Here is a 19,558-nt window from a genome sequence, read left to right on the forward strand (position 1 = left end):
TATCTCTTATTCTGTATATAATCTATCCCGAATTAGATTGCAGTCTATAATTCATTCCCAGATATAATTTAATCTGTGTATTCACCAACGATATGCCGGACTGAGATGAGGAGGAATTTTGTCACTCAGATGGTGGTGAATCCTGGGAATTCTCTATCCCAGAGGGATGTGGAGACTCCGTCATTGAACCGGCTCTAGACTGCGATTGATGGGTCAGTAAGAGGCACGGGGATAGGGCAGGAACACGGTGTTGAAATGGAAGAAGCTCCATGATCATATTGACTGGTGGAGCGAGCTGGAAGGGCTGAATGGTTCAGGCCTGCTCCTCTTCCTTGTGGTCTGTTATTGCTAATTATTTCTATGTTTATCTATTTAAGATTATCCGGAAAAGTGGGATGCGAATGAATTCTGCATCGTTTTTGATTTGGATATTGGAATAATCATCATTTGGGGTAAGTTCTGTTATGTTGATAATTCCCTATCTTCTTTAAAAATAAAACCCTTCCTTTGGAAACATTGCCTCATTCCCTCTACTTGCTGTAAATATCCTGGCAGCTTCTGTTGTGGAAATTGTAGAGGAACATTTATTCCATTTGTAACCCCACGCTGTACCTGTCCTGGGAGTGTTTGATAGGGACAGTGTAGAGGGAGCTTTACTCTGTATCTAACCCCGTGCTGTACCTGTCCTGGGAGTGTTTGATGGGGACAGTGTAGAGGGAGCTTTACTCTGTATCTCGCCCCGTGCTGTACCTGTCCTGGGAGTGTTTGATGGGGACAGTGTAGAGGGAGCTTTACTCTGTATCTAACTCCTTATTCATGGGTCACTAAACGCTAGCGTGTGGGTCCATTAAGCAATCAGGAAGGCCAATGGTACGTTAACTTTCATCGCTCGGGGTTATTAGTACAGGGTTTAAGATGACTTGCTGCAATTGTACAGAGCCTTGGTCACAACACACCTGGACCATTGTGTAGAGTTTTGTTCTCAATATCTAAGGAAGGATATACTTGCTGTAGAAGGAGTGTAACGGAGATTCACCAGACGAATCCCTGGGATGGTGAAGTTGTCTGATGAGGAGAGATTGAGGAAAATGTACCTGTGTTCCCGAGAGTGCCGAAAAATGAGAGGTGATCTTGAAACATACACAATTCACACGGGGCATCACAAGATAGATGTCGGTTGGATGATCTCCGACTGGTGAGATTAGAACCAGGGGGAGGGGGCACAGTCTCAAACCATAAGACCATAAACATAGAAGCAGAATTAGGCCACTCGGCCCATCGAGTCTGCTCCGCCATTCAATCATGGCTGATATGCCAGAATTAGGGCAGCACGGTAGCCTTGTGGATAGCACAAATGCTTCACAGCTCCAGGGTCCCAGGTTCGATTCCGGCTTGGGTCACTGTCTGTGCGGAGTCTGCACATCCTCCCGTGTGTGCGTGGGTTTCCTCCGGGTGCTCCGGTTTCCTCCCACAGTCCAAAGATGTGCAGGTTAGGTGGATTGACCATGATAAATTGCCCTTAGTGTTCAAAATTGCCCTTAGTGTTGGGTGGGGTTACTGGGTTATGGGGATAGGGTGGAGGTGTTGACCTTGGGTGTGGTGCTCTTTCCAGGAGCTGGTGCAGACTCGATGGGCCGGGTGGCCTCCTTCTGCACTGTAAATTCTATGAAATATTTTTCTAATTCCCATTCTCCTGTCTTCTCTCCATAACCCCATATCCCCTTATTGATCAAGAACCTATCTATCTCTGTCTTTGAGATACTCAGTGATTTGGCCTCCACACCCTTCTGCGGCAAAGAGTTCCACAGATTCACCATCCTCTGGCTGAAGAAATTCCTCCTCATCTCTGTTTTAAAGGATCGTCCCTTTACTCTGAGATGGTGTCCTCTGCTTCTAGTTTTTCCTACTAGTGGAAACATCCTCTCCATGTCCACTCTATCCAGGCCTTGCAGTATCCTGTAAGTTTCAATAAGATCCCCCCCTCATCCTTCTTAACTCCAACGAGTACAGACCCAGTGTCCTCAACCATTCCTCATACGACAAGTTCTTCATTCCAGGGATCATTCTTGTGAACCTCCTCTGGACCCTTTCCAAGGCCAGCACATCCTTCCTTAGATACCGGGCCCAAAACTGCTCACAATACTCCAAATGGGGTCTGACCAGAGCCTTATACAGCCTCAGAAGTACATCCCCGGTCTTGTATTGTCACCCTCTTGACGCGAATGCTCAGAATCAGGAGTGGACCATTGCAGACTGAGATGAGGGGGAATTTCTTAATTCAGAGGGTGGAGAATCTTTGGAATTCTCTGATCCAGAGGGTTGTGGAAGCTCAATCGTTGAGCATGTTCCAGACACAACTCGACTGTGTATAATAAAATAGGAATGTGTGTGTGAGTGTGCGTGCGTCTGTGCGTGCCAGGATCTGTTTGAATGGTGGAGCAGACTCGATGGGCCAAATCGCCTACACCTGCTCATATTTTCCTTTGAGACTTAAATGCGTACACAGACACAAGTTCACAGATACACACACACATGCGCGTGCACACACTGACTGATACATACACGGCAACAGATACATACACACACACACACACATGCGTGCATAGACACATATATATTAGCCATTTAAGACAATTTGATAGAATGCTACACATCCTAGTTTGCCGATGACACCAAACATTAGACAGCGTTGTAAACAGCACAGCTGGAAACATCAAATTGCAGGGAAATATTATCGTTTTGGCAGTTGACTGAACTGTGGACGTGTTTCTGTGTCGGGAAATGTAAGATGATGTATTTTAGACTTAAAAAGAATAGAACCGTGATCTTTATAAATGATGAGAAGACAGAAACAGTGGAAGTTTAAACTGGACAGATATTTCACAGCTGGATTCACACAATACAGACAGCAATGTGTCGTAGATTTTGGAAGTGCCACAAATGTTGTCCAGTGCAGTGCAAGGCGTACCTCAATGTTTCAGTCTTACTGAGAAACTGTCAGCCCACAGGACAACATTTCTGTATAATAGGATTGAAGCATAAGTTCAAATAGTTTTGTTTCAAAGTTTAAAATAACCTGTCATTTTTCTGTGCAGCTTTTGGAATCTGTCAGTGGAATTTAGGTTATACAGGCAAGTGTTAACAAGAGTATTGGGAACTGATTAGAAGTTTTGATGGAGATAATCCTGCATTATGGAAATGTGTGAGGTCTATTTAGGGTTGGGGAATGGATTGATGATCAAAGCATGTCGTTTTTTGTTATCTTCATCAGACTGACAGCCTTGAAGATTCACAACTTCCATGTGCTGAGAAAAAGGATTGATTAACCAAGGCCTATTATTCAAATACTTCAGTCAAGTAACAAAACAACAGTAACAGAGAATATACAAACAGAGACAAGCAGACACCTGTAATCGGAGCTTAAACTTCATGTTTAAATGTGAAGGGCTGAAATAAACATGAGTCCACCCTGGGATTCGGTGCAATTTGAGTTCTGTTTTTCCAAAAAATAAAAATAACTATCTGCAATGAAAAATTCCTTGGACAGGACAGAGGGATTTTGACTCTGTATTTAAGCCCAGACAGTATTTGGGTTGTGAGTGTTTGATGGACAGTATAGAAGAAGCTTCACTCTGAAACACTGGAATTTAGTTTAAGGGGTGATTTAATCACATGCTTCAGAACAATAATTGATATTGTACGTCTCGTGTGTGTCTCAGTGTCAGCTGTGAAACATGCACAGCACAATCTCATCCTGTTTCTGTGTGTCTCTCTCTCTCTGAAATTAGCTGGTCCATTTCCTAAATAACCACTGACTAGATTTCAAAAGGGTTCCATTGCCTGTGTAGCAGTTTGTGATACCCAAAGGTTATGAAAAGTGCTTTAGAAAAGTCTGTCCGCAAGCTGTTGTGAGGATGTTCAGAGTCAGCGTGTGACTTGGGTCACACACAGGCCAGATACACCTCTCCAAGTTAAAGGTGGAGAATGGATCTCGCTCCATTTCATAGATCATCATCGAATTTGAAAAATGAAAATGAAAAAATGAAATGAAAATCACTTATTGTCACAAGTAGGCTTCAAATGAAGTTACTGTGAAAAGCCCCTAGTTGCCACATTCCGGCGCCTGTTCGGGGAGGCTGTTACCGTGCAGAAGGAGGCCATTCGGCCCATTAAGTTGCACCGGCTCTTGGAAAGAGCACCCTACCCAAGGTCAACACCTCCACCCTATCCCCATAACCCAGTAACCCCACCCAACACCAAGGGCAATTTTGAACACTAAGGGCAATTTATCATGGCCAATCCACCTAACCCGCACATCTTTGGACTGTGGGACGAAACCGGAGCACCCAGAGGAAACCCATGCAGACACGGGGAGGATGTGCAGACTCCGCACAGACAGTGACCCAAGCCGGAATCGAACCTGGGACCCTGGAGCTGTGAAGCAATTGTGCTATCCACAATGCTACCGTGCTGCCCTGAAAGATGTATTTGAAAGATGTATTGACCCAGCCTGTCTGAGTTTGTGTCTGTGTGTGAGTTTGTGTTTGTCTGTATACGTGTTTGTGTGTCTGGGGTGGGGGGGGGGTTGTTTGTGTGACTCTTTGTGCGGCACGATAGCACAGTGGGTAGCACTGTGGCTTCGCAGCTCCAGGGTCCCGGGTTCGATTCCTGGCACGTTCTCCCTGTGTCTGCGTGGGTTTCCTCCGGGAGCTCCGGTTTGCTCCCACAAGTCTGAACGACGTGCTGTTGGGTAATTTGGGCATTCTGAATTCTCCCTCCGTGTACCCGAACAGGCGGCGGAATGTGGCGACTAGGGGCTTTTCACAGTAACCTCATTGCAGTGTTAATGTAAGCCTACTTGTGACAATAAAGCTTATTATACATGGTAGTCCCACAGGCTCTTACCCTGGCTACATGGTAGTCAGCTCTCCAAAAGGGTTAATTGTAGTGTCCACAGCAGTATGGTGTAATGTAGTATTAACTGGGACAAGAGCTTATAGTATAAACAGTGACTGGGTTAACTGCAGTGATCACTGGGAAAGGAGCTAATGTGTTTAAATAGAGATGAGAACGGTTATATATTACAAGATAATATTCACAATGACATTCTCTAATGCAATAATATTTCAGACATAGTGTAGAGCAGCATTTACAGCAACTGATGCTGCCAGGAAATAAATTGATCCAGGGCTTTGTATCGGATTATTAAAATAGGTTATTGATTAAGGTGGTCTAGTCGCTAAGGCAGGCTCGATCAGCTGAATGGCCCATTACTGTTCCTATGTACCTCTCCTGGGAGTGGTTGATGGGGCAGTGTAGAGGGAGCTTTACTCTGTATCTAACCCCGTGCTGTACCTGTCCTGGGAGTGTTTGATGGGGAGAGTATACAGGGAGCTTTACTCTGTATCTAACCCTGTGCTGTACCTGTCCTGGGAGTGTTTGCCAGGGACAGTGTAGAGGAATCTGTGTCTAACCCCATGATGTACCTTTGCTGGTCGTGTTTGACGGAATTTCAAAATCTCAAATAAATGTCTTCTATTAGTTTCTCCATCTCTCTGTTTCTGCTTCTCTCTCTGTCTGCCTGGGAATATTGTCAAAACAAAATCCACGATCAGCAGTCAGCCATTTTAAGTTACTTAATGGTGGCCATTTTAGGTGAGCACAGCACAGTCATTTCTGACATTTGTACACATTGGTATAACAAAATACTGATGGAAAGTGTCTGATTTAAACAGTGATTTGTTGGGGAATGTGGATATAGAAAGGGAGCTGGTTGTCCTTGTACACCAGTCACTGAAAGTGGAGAGGGGGGTGCAGCAAGCAGTTAAGAAGGCCAATGATATGTTGGCCTTCATTGAAAGAGGGATTTGAGTTCATAAGTGGAGATGTCTTACTGCAGTTACACAAGGCCTTGGTGAGAGCATACCTGGAGTATTGCGTACAGTTTCGGTCGCCCTAACTAAGAAAGGATATAGTTGCCAGAGAGGGAGTGCAGCGGAGGGTCAATCGGCTGATAGGGAGGTTGCCGGACTGTCCTACAAGGAGAGATTGGTTTGACTGTGGCACAGTGGTTAGCACTGCTGCCTCACAGTGACCCGGGTTAAATTCCGGCCTTGTGTGACTGATTATGTGGAGTTGGCAGTTTCTCCCCGTGTGTGCGTGGGTTTCCTCCGGGTGCTCCGGTTTCCTTCCACAGTCCAAAGATGTGCAGGCCAGGTGGAATGGTCCTGCTAAATTACCCCTTAGTGTCCAAGAAAGATTGTTTAGATTAGGTTAAGGAGTTATTGGGATAGGGCAGGTGACTGAGTTTACATAGAATGCTGTGTCAGAGGGTTGGTGTAGATTCGATGGGCAGAATGGCCTCCCTCTGCATTGTAGGGATTCTATGATTGTGCCTGTATTCACTAGAGCCGAGAAGGATGAGAGGAGATGTTGGCCGTGCTAAATTGCCCCTTAGTGACCCAAAGGTTAGGTGGTGTTACTGGGGTTATTTGGAGAGGCTGGAGGCGTGGGCTTGGGTAGGGTGCTCTCTCCGAGGGCCAGTGCAGACTCGATGGGCCAAATGGCCTACTCCTGCAATGTATATTCTATGATTCTGTGAGCTCTGATTGAAATGTATTACATTCCGACAGCGCTGTTCAGACTATACACAGGGATGGTGATTTCCACGTTGTACTGCCTCTGCCATGTCTTGGGAGTGATCATGGAGACAGTGTAGAGGAAACTTTACCCAGTATCTAACCCCGTGTTGTACCTGTACTGGGAGTGTTTGATGGGGACAGTGTAGAGGGAGCTTTACTCTGTATACATCATCGTACTGTAGCTGCCCTGGGAATGGGGACAGTGTAGAGGGATGTGTAATCTGTATCTAACCCCATGATGTACTTTTGCTAACAGTGTTTGATGGAGATTCTGAATCTTGAATTAATGTATTCTGTATTCTCCCCATCTTCTCTGTCTCTGCATCTCTCTATCTCTCTCTCTGGGAATCTGTCTAAACAAATCCACGATCAGCAGTCAGCCATTTTAAGTTACTTAATGGTGGCCATTTTATGTGAGCACAACACTGAGACAATTCGGACAGTTGTCCAAGTTAGTGTCAAACAAAAACTGAAGGAAAGAGTCAAATTTAAATGGTGATATGTTGGGCAATGTGGATGTACAAAGGGAGCTTGTACACCAGTCACTGAAAGTGGAGAGGGGGGTGCAGCGGAGGGTCAATTGGCTGATAGTGAGATTGCCGGACTGTCCTAGGAGGAGAGATTGGTTCAATAGGGCCTGAACGAGCCCTGTTTCTCCAACCTAACCCTGGAGATCAAATCCCACATTCCTGGTGATTTCTCCACTCTCAAAGATGGAAAGATATTGACCAAGTTTAAAGCAGAGATTGACTGATTTCTAAATCCCAAGACATAAAGGGACATGGGGATAGTGTTGGGGAAAAGACATTGAAGTGAAGATATTTCACAGCTGGATTCACAGAATAGAGACAGCAAAGTATCTTAAATGTTGGAAGAGCCACAAATGTCAAACGTTTGGGAAATGATTGGAAACAGTTTGGACTGAGATCTCCTCAGTGACCTGTGTGCAGACCCTACCCCCGACTTTCTGTCAGGAATGTCCCCCTCGGTGTGGTTCCTGTGTCTGCTAAGGAAGACACTTGTCCTGTCTATGGTTATGTTAATTCAGCAGTCAACAAGAGATTCAGCAATGTCCTGTCATTATTTCTGTCTTTGTTTGACAAATGTTTCCCTCTGAGTTTCTGACATGTTTGGAATGACCATTCGTCTGTCGCCTTAGGAAGGCTTTCCATAGAATGAGTAAAAACCAGCAAGAAATCACAGAATGTGAGTTAAACACAACTTCATTTCTGCCTCCATTTTACGAGAAGATTCCTTTTAAAAAAAAATACATTTTACTAAAGTTTTTCGATCAAAAAGAATTTTCCATTTTTACAACTTAGTAACAAAATGTACATTGACCGTTATTTAAACAATATATTAAACTAACAACAAGTGCAGAAAAAGAACAAGAAAAAAGCAATAATAATACTGAAAAAATAAATATAAACAACTAGCATAGAAAGAAAAAAACAAAAAACCCCAAATACAGAATACACCCCCCCCCCCCTCCACCCTGGGTTGCTGCTGCTGTCTTTCCTGTTTTCCCTTATCGCATTGCGAGATAGTCAAGGAACGGTTGCCACCGCCTGGTGAACCCCTGAGCCGAACCTCTTGGTGCGTATTTGATTCGCTCCAATTTTATAAACCCTGCTATGTCGTTTATCCAGGCCTCCACGCCCGGGGGTTTAGCTTCTTTCCACATAAGTAGAATCCTTCGCCGGACTACTCGGGACGCAAAGGCCAAAACATCGGCCTCTCTCGCCTCCTGCACTCCCGGCTCTTCTGCAACCCCAAATATAGCTAACCCCCAGCTTGGTTCGACCCGGACCCCCACCACCTTTGAGATCACTCTTGCCACACCCACCCAGAACCCATGCAATACCGGGCATGACCAAAACATGTGGGTGTGGTTCGCCGGGCTTCCCGCGCACCTATCCTCCACTCCAAAAAATCTACTCAGCCTTGCTCCCGTCATATGCGCCCTGTGTAGAACCTTGAATTGGATCAGGCTAAGCCTGGCACACGAGGACGAGGAATTTACCCTGCTTAGGGCATCTGCCCACAGCCCCTCCTCAATCTCTTCCCCCAGCTCTTCCTCCCATTTACCCTTCAGCTCCTCTACCATCGTCTCCCCCTCGTCTCTCATTTCCCTGTATATATCGGTGCCTTTACCTTCACCGACCCATGCTCCCGAAATCACTCTGGCCTTGGTCCCTTCCGCCGGGAGCTGCGGAAATTCCCTCACCTGTTGCCTCGCAAATGCCCTCACTTGCATATATCGGAAGGCATTCCCAGGTGGCAACTCGTATTTTTCTACCAATGCTCCCAGACTCGCGAATGTCCCGTCTAAGAACAAGTCCTTCAACTTCCCAATTCCTGCTCGCTGCCAAGATTGAAATCCCCCATTTTTCCTCCCCGGGACGAACCTGTGATTGTTCCTTATCGGGGACCACACCGAGGCACCCGTCACTCCCCTATGTCGTCTCCACTGCCCCCAAATCTTCAAAGTCGCCACCACCAATGGGTTTGTGGTGTATTTTTTCGGGGAGAACGGTAACGGCGCCGTCGCCAGTGCTTTTAAACTTGTTCCCTTACAGGACGCCATCTCCAGCCTTTTCCACGCCGTCCCTTCTTCTTCCCTCATCCACTTACATATCATAGACACGTTGGCGGCCCAATAATAGTCACTCAGACTCGGCAGTGCCAATCCCCCTCTGTCCCTACTGCGCTGCAGGAACCCCCTCTTTACCCTCGGGGGCTTTCCAGCCCACACAAAGCTCATAATGCTCCTGTCCACTTTCTTGAAAAAGGCCTTTGTAATCAGTATGGGGAGGCACTGAAACACGAAAAGAAACCTCGGGAGGACCACCATTTTAACCGCCTGTACTCTACCCGCCAATGACAGGGGCACCATGTCCCACCTCTTAAAGTCCTCCTCCATCTGCTCTACCAGTCGCGTCAAGTTAAGTTTATGCAAGGTTCCCCAGTTCCTGGCCACCTGGATCCCTAGATATCGAAAATCCTTTGCTACTCTCCTCAGTGGCAGATCGTCTATCCCCCTGCCCTGTTCCCCGGGGTGCATCAGAAAAAGTTCACTCTTTCCCATATTCAATTTGTATCCCGAGAACTCCCCAAACTCCCTGAGTGTCTGCATTACCTCTGGCATCCCCTCCACTGGGTCCGCCACATGTAGCAGCAAATCGTCCGCATATAATGACACCCGATGTTCCTCTCCTCCTCTGAGCACCCCCCTCCACTTCTTAGAGCCCCTCAGCGCTATGGCCAATGGCTCGATTGCCAACGTGAACAGTAACGGGGACAGGGGGCACCCCTGTCTTGTGCCCCTATGTAATCGGAAATAGTCGGATCGTTGCCTATTTGTAACCACGCTTGCCACCGGGGCCCCGTACAGGAGCTGAACCCATCTGATGAACCCCTCTCCAAATCCAAATCTCTTCAGTACCTCCCACAGGTAGTCCCACTCCACTCTATCAAATGCCTTCTCTGCATCCATCGCCACCACTATCTCCGCCTCCCCCTCCGGTGGGGGCATCATCATCACCCCCAGCAACCTTCGTATATTGGCATTCAATTGCCTCCCTTTAACAAATCCTGTCTGGTCGTCATGTACTACCCCTGGGACACAGTCCTCTATCCTTGTCGCCATCACTTTGGCCAGTAACTTGGCATCTACATTTAGGAGGGAGATGGGCCTGTATGACCCGCACTGCAGCGGATCTTTGTCTTGTTTCAGGATCAACGATATTGTCGCCTCCGACATTGTCGGGGGTAGTGTCCCCCTTTCCTTAGCCTCATTGAAGGTTCTCGTCAGGAGTGGGGCCAGTAGGTCCACATATTTCCTGTAAAATTCCACCGGGAACCCATCTGGTCCCGGGGCCTTTCCTGCCTGCATGTTCCCGATTCCTTTAACCACCTCCTCCACCTCAATCTGCGCTCCCAGACCTGCCACCTCCTGCTCCTCAACCCTCGGGAACTCCAGCTGGTCCAGGAAGTGTATCATTCCCTCTTTCCCCTCCGGGGGTTGGGACTTATACAGCCTCTCATAAAATGACTTAAACACCCCGTTCACCCTCACCGCTCTCTGCTCCATCCTTCCCTCCCCGTCCCTAACACCTCCGATCTCTCTCGCCGCCCCCCTCTTCCTAAGTTGTTGGGCCAACAATCGGCTCGCCTTTTCCCCATATTCGTGTTGTATTCCCTGTGCCTTCCTCCACTGCGTCTCCGCCTTACCCGTGGTCAGCAGGTCAAACTCCGTCTGTAGTCTCCGTCTTTCCCTGTATAGCTCTTCATCCGGGGCCTCCGCATACTGCCTATCCACCCTCAGAATCTCCCCAATCAGTCTCTCCCTTTCTTTACCCTCTTGTTTCCCCTTGTGGGCTCTTATGGAAATCAGCTCCCCCCTAACCACTGCCTTCAGCGCCTCCCATACTACTCCCACCTGGACCTCTCCATCATCATTGACCTCTAGGTATCTTTCAATACATCCCCTCACCCTTCCACATAGCCCCTCGTCCTCCAACAGTCCCATGTCGAATCTCCAAAGTGGGCGCTGCTCCTTCTCCTCTCCTAGATCCAGATCCACCCAATGTGGGGCGTGATCTGAAACGGCTATAGCCGAGTATTCCGTTCCTGCCACTTTCGGGATCAGCGCCCTTCCTAGGACAAAAAGGTCTATCCGGGAGTATACTTTATGGACGTGGGGGAAGAAGGAAAACTCTTTACTCCTCGGTCTAGCAAATCTCCAGGGATCCACTCCTCCCATCTGCTCCATAAATCCCTTAAGCACTTTGGCCGCTGCCGGCCTTCTCACGGTCCTTGATCTGGACCGGTCCAGCTCTGGGTCCAGCACCGTGTTGAAGTGCCCCCCCCATTACCAAATTACCATCTCTAGGTCCGGGATGCGCCCCAACATACGCTTCATAAAACCCGCGTCATCCCAGTTCGGGGCATATACGTTCACCAGCACCACCGCCTCACCTTGCAATCTGCCACTCACCATCACGTACCTGCCCCCACTGTCCACCACTATGGTCTTAGCCTCAAACGATACCCGTTTCCCCACCAGTATTGCCACCCCTCTATTTTTCGCATCTAAGCCTGAGTGGAATATGTGTCCCACCCATCCTTTCCTTAATCTGACCTGATCCGCCAATTTCAGGTGCGTCTCCTGAAGCATAACCACATCCGCCTTCAGTCTCTTTAGGTGCACAAACACCCTTGCCCTCTTAATCGGCCCGTTCAACCCTCTCACGTTCCACGTGATCAATCGCGTTGGGGGGCCCTTCACCCCCCGCCCCCCCCATCGTCAACTAGCCATCCCCTTTTTAAACCAGCTCCTCACCCGGGTCCCACGCACCCGTTTGTCCCCCAGACGGCGCCCTCCCGCCCCGACCATCCCATCCCGTATCAGCTCCCCCTTACCCTCAGCAGCAGCAACCCAGTTAATTCTCCCCCCCCCCCGCTAGATTCCCTTCTAGCTTGATTGCTCCCCCCATATTGCTTCCGGGAGTCAGCAAACTCTGGCTGACCTCGGCTACCCCCGTTTACCCTTGGCCTCCCTGCGTGTGAGGCCCCCTTCCTTCCTGCACCCACATTTCCCGCCGCAATTTCCATAGCGCGGGAAAAAACCCACGCTTCCCTCTCGGCCCCGCCCCTAGTGGCGCAGCTCCCTCTCCCCTTCCCTGTCCCCTTCCCCACCGGCGCCCACATTTCTTCGTGTCTCCCGTCTAACATTTTTACAGATAAGCCCTCCCCCTCTCCCCCCTTTACATTTCTTTGCCACCACCTCGCTACTTCTTTCCAAACATCAATTCCTCAAATCTAGTCCAACTTCTCTTCTTGAATAAATGTCCACGCCTCCTCTGCCGTCTCGAAGTAGTGGTGTTTGCCCTGGTGTGTAACCCACAGTCTTGCCGGCTGCAGCATTCCAAATTTTACTTTCTTCCTGTGGAGCACCGCCTTGGCCCGATTGAAACTCGCCCTCCTTCTCGCCACCTCCGCACTTCAATCCTGATACACGCGGATCACCGCGTTCTCCCACCTGCTACTCCGTGTCTTCTTAGCCCATCTCAGGACCATCTCCCTGTCCTTGTAGCGGTGGAACCTCACCACTATTGCTCGCGGTATTTCCCCTGCCTTTGGTCTTCTCACGAGGACCCGGTATGCTCCCTCCACTTCCAGGGGGCCCGTCGGGGCCTCAGCTCCCATTAAAGTATGGAGCATCGTACTCACATACGCCCCAACATCAGCTCCCTCTGTCCCTTCGGGGAGACCCAAAATGTAGTGCCTCGTGCGTCTCCGTCTTCACCACCAAGCCCTGTATCTCGTCTTCATTCTCGGCTGCCTTTGCCTTCACTCCACGGAGCTCCATCGCCTGGGTCTTTTGCGTCTCCTTCAATCCCTCGATTGCCAGCAACATCGGCGCAGAACCTCTTTCTTGAGCTCCTCCACACATCGTCGGAGGAACTCCTGCTGTTCCGGGCCCCATACCATCTGGGCTCCCTCAGCCGCCATCTTGCTTCTCCCTTCTCTTCTCTGCCGCTGCTCCAGAGGATCCTCCGCAATCTGGCCACTACTATCGCTTCTTTCCATCCACACCCGGGGGGACTCCTTCCTTTGTCGCCTCACACTGGGTTTGGCCGTAAATAATTTCCGTTGGGGCTCCCGATAAGAGCCCAAAAGTCCGTTAAAACGGGAGGTGCCGAAACGTGCGACTTAGCTGGTCATCGCCACAACCGGAAGTCTTACGAGAAGATTCCTGGCCTCAAGATCAAAGCTCATTGCAAAGTTTCACTTCATATTTTACGTGTTGTTCACAGACAGATTTCTTTAATGAGCTGCGCTATAAATTTGGATTCGATTTGATTTCTCACTGTGAGATGTAAAGTTTATTCCTGAATCAATACACGGTCACCGGCAACAACATCATTTTATTAGACAAGGGGGTTCAATCCTCTGATGCCAATTCCTGAGATTGGAATTAATAATGAATCAATTTGGATTCAGTGAAAACGGTTAGTTTGGTAACCCCAACTGCTTTCTGTTAACTCGCCCCTCACTCTCCTCACCTTGTTTTTAATTTGGGGAATTCTGCAGGCAGCTTGTGCACAGGAAGAGCCCAGAAATGGGGCACTTTCAAAATTCAGTTCAGAGTCTCTGAAGATGGATTTCTTTCTCTCTTTCTAGTTGAACATGTACAAACTGACAGCGGGCATATTGATTGCACAGTAAGATTCCACAATCTGGGGCGCGTTTCTCCGACCCCCCACCGACCGGCATGAATCCCGCCCCCGCCGTGTCGCGGATTCTCCGCCACCAGAGATTCGGCGGGGGTGGGAATCGCACCGCGCCGTTCGGCAGGAACCCCCCCGGCGATTCTCCGGTCCGCGATGGGCCGAAGTCCCGCTGCTGTCAACCCATGCCAGCCGGCGTGGATTGAACCACCTTTGGGACGGCGGGACACGGCGGCGCAGGCAGGCTCCGGGGGGGGGGCGCGGGGCGATCTGGCCCCGCAGGGTGCCCCCACGGTGGCCTGGCCCGCGATCGGGGCCCACCGATCCGGATGGTCTCCACCATGGCGGAGGCGGAAGAGACCCCCTCCACTGCGCATGCGCGGGGATGCCGTGAGCGGCCGCTGACATTCCCGCGCATGCGCCGCCCGGCAAAGTCATTTCCACGCCAGCTGGCGGGGCACCAAAGGCCTTTCCCGCCAGCTGGCGGGGTAGAAATCAATCCGGCGCGGGCCTAGCCCCTCAAGATGTGGGCTCGGCCCCTCACGATGCGGAGACTTCCGCACCTTTGGGGCAGCGCGATGCTGGACTGATTCGCGCCGTTTTTGGCGCCGGTCGGCGGACATCGCGCCGATATCGGAGAATCCCGCCCCAGAAATGTGATCATGGTGGAAAATTCCCCCACGTCCCCTGTGGAAAGGATGAATTAACTCCCTCATTCCCACGTTTAAGTTTAAGACTTTTAACTCGTGACCTTCAAACCCATTCTGCAGTCAGAGAGCTACTTTTTAAAAAGTGTGGTCACTGTTGCTGTGTTTTTTGAAAATATTTTCATTCCGATGAGAACGGACTTAACAACATACAAACATTCAGTCAGTCACAACACAAACAAAATACTATTCTCCTCATTTGAGATTTATTCCTTTATTTCCATTAAACCTTTCCTCTCTTCCCTCCCCTTGCCCACTGGTAACAAACAGATCTGCAAATAGAGACAAGAACAGCTTCCATCTCGTCCAGAAACCCCCATCTGAGCCACAAAGGGCTAACTTTACTTTCTCAAGTTTAAGGAATTCCGCAATATCCCTCAACCATGTCGATATTTTTGGCGGATCTTCTGACTTCCCTTCCAATAAAATTAGCCTCCGGGCGATCAATGTGGCAAAGGCCACCACATCGGCCCCGTCCCCATCTATTAGTCCCGGTACTTCCGACACCCCAGAAATTGCCTCATGTGATCCCAGTAATATTTCCACCTCCACAATTTTTGTTCGTGTTTTAAATAGCGAGAGCCAGAAGCCCACTAATCGTGGACGTGACCAGACGATGTGGACATGGTTAACTGGTCCTCCTTTACACTCTCACATTTATCTTCTTCCTCTGTGAGGAATCTGCTCATTCGTTCCTGTGTCATATGGGCCCCTGTGTACATCCTTGAATTGTATCAAGCCCATCCGAGCACATGAAGATGTCGCATTGACCCTGTGTATAATCTCACCCCATAGTCCTCATTCCAACTCCACATCCAACTCTTCCTTCCACTTTTGTTTCATCTCTTCAATCGCTGCTTTCTTTCTGTCCATCAGCCACCTGTAAATGTTAGTAATTCTCCCATCACCAACTCAGCTGGGAGGAGCAATTTCTCCAGCAGCTTGTTCTCTGGTAGGCAAACGAAAGAGGACAACTCCTTTTTCACCAAGTTTCATCATTGAAGATAATTAAACTTCACCTCCCTCTGCATTTTATGTTTCTCCCTCAATTCTTCAAATCTACTTTCCAACAACAAGTCTTTAACCTGTCTCAACCCAGCTTTATGCCACTGTGATAATATTGTATCAAACTTGCTGCCAGGGTGAATCGGTGGTTTCCATAAATAGGGGCTCGCACCGTCAAGTTTACCAAAGCAAAATGGCGTCTCCGCTTGCTCCAGATGCTGAAGGAAGATGCCAGCACCGGGCTTTCTGTAAACCTCCCCGGGGGAAATGGGAGTGGAGCCGCAGCGGAAGTCTGCAAACTAGCACCTTACACGATGCTTCCTCCACCTGTACCCATTCCGCTTCTTCCTCTCCCCACCATTGCCCAATCTTCTCCAAATTCACAGCCCAGTACAAAAGATTGGGAAGCACCAACTCTCCCACCCACCCATTCTTTTAAAATTGTGCTGGACCTTTTGAAGAGAAATCCAATTAATCTCCTTCCATTGACTGATGGAGAAGTGATCTGCCGTATTTTCTATCTGTTTAGAGCAGGGTGTCTGTGTGAGGGTAAGTGTGTTACTGTGTGTGTGGACTTTTCTCTATCTGTCTATCTGCCAGTTGCCCTGGTCCAAGATTCTGTTTCTCTCTCCACAGATGCTGCCTGACCTGCTCAGTATTTTCCCGCATTGGTACAAGAGCGAGGAGGTAATGCTGAACTTATACAAGACACTAGTTAGACCTCAGCTGGAATATTGTGGACAGTTCTGGGCACCACACTATAGGAAGGATGTGAACACACTGGAGCGAGTGCAGAGGAGGTTCACAAGAATGGTTCAGGGATGAGAAACTTCAGTGATGAGGTTAGATTGGAGAGGTTGGGTCTGTTCTCCACGCAGAGAACTGTCCAAGAGGAGATTAGATAGAGGTGTTCAAATTCATGGGGGTGCTGGACAGAGTAGACAGGGAGAAACTGTTCCCACTATTAAGAAGCTCAAGAACGAGAAGACACAGAATTAAAGTGAATTGGCAAAGAAGCAAATATGATGAGAGAAAATGGAAACCGTATAGTGTAGAGAGAGCCCTGCTCGATATCTGACCCCGTGATGTACCTGTCCGGGAGTGTTTGATGGGGACAGTGTAGAGGGAGCTTTACTCTGCATCATCGTACTGTAGCTGCCCTGGGAATGGGGACAGTGTAGAGGGAGCTTTACTCTGTATCTGACCCCGTGATGTACCTGTCCGGGAGTTTTTGATGGGGTCAGTGTAGAGGGAGCTTTACTCTGTATCTAACCCCGTGATGTACCTGTCCGGGAGTTTTTGTTGGGGCAGTGTAGAGGGAGCTTTACTCTGTATCTAACCCAGTGCTGTACCTGTCCTGGGAGTGTTTGATGGGGACAGTGTAGAGGGAGCTTTACTCTGCATCATCGTACTGTAGCTGCCCTGGGAATGTTTGATGGGGACAGTGTAGAGGGATGTGTAACCTGAATCTAACCCCATGATGTACTTTTGCTAACAGTGTTTGATGGAGATTCTGAATCTTGAATTAATGTATTCTGTATTCTCCCCATCTTCTCTGTCTGCATCTCTCTCTCTCTCTCTCAGGGAATCTGTCTAAACAAATCCACGATCAGCAGTCAGCCATTTTAAGTTACTTAATGGTGGCCATTTTATGTGAGCACAACACTGAGACAATTCGGACAGTTGTCCAAGTTAGTGTCAAACAAAAACTGAAGGAAAGAGTCAAATTTAAATGGTGGTATGTTGGGCAATGTGGATGTACAAAGGGAGCTTGTACACCAGTCACTGAAAGTGGAGAAGGAGGTGCAACAAGCAGTTAAGAAGACCAATGACATGTTGGCCTTCATTGCAAGAGGGATTTGAGTTCAGAAGTGGAGATGTCTTACTGCAGTTACACTGGGCCTTGGTGAGACCACACCTGGAGTACTGTGTACAGTTTCGGTCTCCCTAACATAGAAAGGATATAGTTGCCAGAGAGGGAGTGCAGCGGAGGGTCAATTGGCTGATAGTGAGATTGCCGGACTGTCCTAGGAGGAGATATTGGTTCAATAGGGCCTGAACGAGCCCTGTTTCTCCAACCTAACCCTGGAGATCAAATCCCACATTCCTGGTGATTTCTCCACTCTCAAAGATGGAAAGATATTGACCAAGTTTAAAGCAGAGATTGACTGATTTCTAAATCCCATTGACATAAAGGGACATGGGGATAGTGTTGGGGAAAAGACATTGAAGTGAAGATATTTCACAGCTGGATTCACAGAATAGAGACAGCAAAGTATCTTAAATTTTGGAAGAGCAACAAACGTCAAACGTTTGGGAAATGATTGGAAACAATTTGGACTGAGATCTCCTCAGTGACCTGTGTGCCGACCCCACCCCCGACTTTCTGTCAGGAATGTCCCCCTCGGTGTGGTTCCTGTGTCTGCTAAGGAAGACACTTGTCCTGTCTATGGTTATGTTAATTCAGCAGTCAACAAGAGATTCAGCAATGTCCTGTCATTATTTCTGTCTTTGTTTGACAAATATTTCCCTCTGAGTTTCTGACCTGTTTGGAATAACCATTCGTCTGTCGCCTTAGGAAGGCTTTCCATAGAATGAGTAAAAACCAGCAAGAAATCACAGAATGTGAGTTAAACACAACTTCATTTCTGCCTCCATTTTAAGAGAAGATTCCTGGCCACATAAACAAAGCTCATTGCAAAGTTTCACTTCATATTTTACGTGTTGTTCACAGACAGATTTCTTCAATGAGCTGCTCTATAAATTTGGATTCAATTTGACTTTTTCACACTGTGAGATGTAAAGTTTATTCCTGAATCAATACACGGTCATTGGCAACAACATCATTTTATTAGACAAGGGGGTTCAATGGGATTTTTCACTGAAATCCTCTGATGTCAATTCCTGAGATTGGAATTTATAAAGAAACAATTTGGATTCAATGAAAACGGTCATTTTGATAACCCCAATGTCCTGACTGCCTCACGTCCTGGCACCCTCACACCATCACACCCTCATGTCCCCTAACCCTCACATCCTGACCCACTCACGTCCCCGAAACCTCTGATCCAGACCCGCTGTGTACCTCTTTCTGTGTGTGTCCCTCTCTCTCTCCGTGTGCCCGCCTCTCTCTGTTCCTCTCTGTATCCCTCTCTCCCCCTGTGTCCCGCTCTCTCGCTGAGTCCTCCTATCTCACTCTATCCCTCTCTTTCACTGCGTACCTCTTTCTATCGGTGTCACTCGCTCTGTGTCCCTCTCCCACTATGTGTCCCTCTCTCTGGCTGTGTCCCTCGCTCTCGCTGTATCCCTCTCTCTGCCTCTCTCGCCGTGTCCCTCTCTCGCTGTGTCCCTCTCTCGCTGTGTCCCTCCCTCGCTCTGTGCGCCTCCCTCGCTCTGTGCGCCTCCCTCGCTCTGTGCGCCTCCCTCGCTCTGTGCGCCTGCCTCGCTCTGTGCGCCTGCCTCGCTCTGTGCGCCTCCCTCGCTCTGTGCGCCTCCCTCGCTCTGTGCGCCTCCCTCGCTCTGTGCGCCTCCCTCGCTCTGTGCGCCTCCCTCGCTCTGTGCGCCTCCCTCGTTCTGTGCGCCTCCCTCGTTCTGTGCGCCTCCCTCGTTCTGTGCGCCTCCCTCGCTCTGTGCCCCTCCCTCGCTCTGTGCGCCTCCCTCGCTCTGTGCGCCTCCCTCGCTCTGTGAGCCTCCCTCGCTCTGCGGGCCTCCCTCGCTCTGCGGCCTCCCTCGTTCTGCGTGTGTCCCTCGCTCTCGTTGTGTCCCTCGCTCTCGCTGTGTCCCTCGCTCTCGCTGTGTCCCTCGCTCTCGCTGTGTCCCTCGCTCTCGCTGTGTCCCTCGCTCTCGCTGTGTCCCTCGCTCTCGCCGTGTCCCTCGATCTCCGTGTCCCTCGCTCTCGATGTGTCCCTCGCTCTCGATGTGTCCCTCGCTCTCGATGTGTCCCTCGCTCTCGATGTGTCCCTCGCTCTCT

General features: G+C 49.1%; 1 long non-coding RNA gene across 2 annotated transcripts in view; it reads left to right on the top strand.

Annotated features, from left to right (window-relative positions):
* Positions 1-343: 343 nt before the first annotated feature.
* LOC140410216 (uncharacterized) overlaps positions 344-19,558 on the top strand; it is a 110,889-nt gene continuing 91,674 nt past the window's right edge. For both annotated transcript variants that reach the window (XR_011940569.1, XR_011940567.1), the window contains exons 1-2: positions 344-452; positions 16,225-16,275. This is a non-coding gene — a long non-coding RNA (uncharacterized lncRNA). The remainder of the gene's footprint in view (positions 453-16,224; positions 16,276-19,558) is intronic.

This window comes from Scyliorhinus torazame, chromosome 4 (assembly GCF_047496885.1).
Source record: "Scyliorhinus torazame isolate Kashiwa2021f chromosome 4, sScyTor2.1, whole genome shotgun sequence".
Taxonomy (NCBI): Eukaryota; Metazoa; Chordata; class Chondrichthyes; order Carcharhiniformes; family Scyliorhinidae; genus Scyliorhinus; species Scyliorhinus torazame.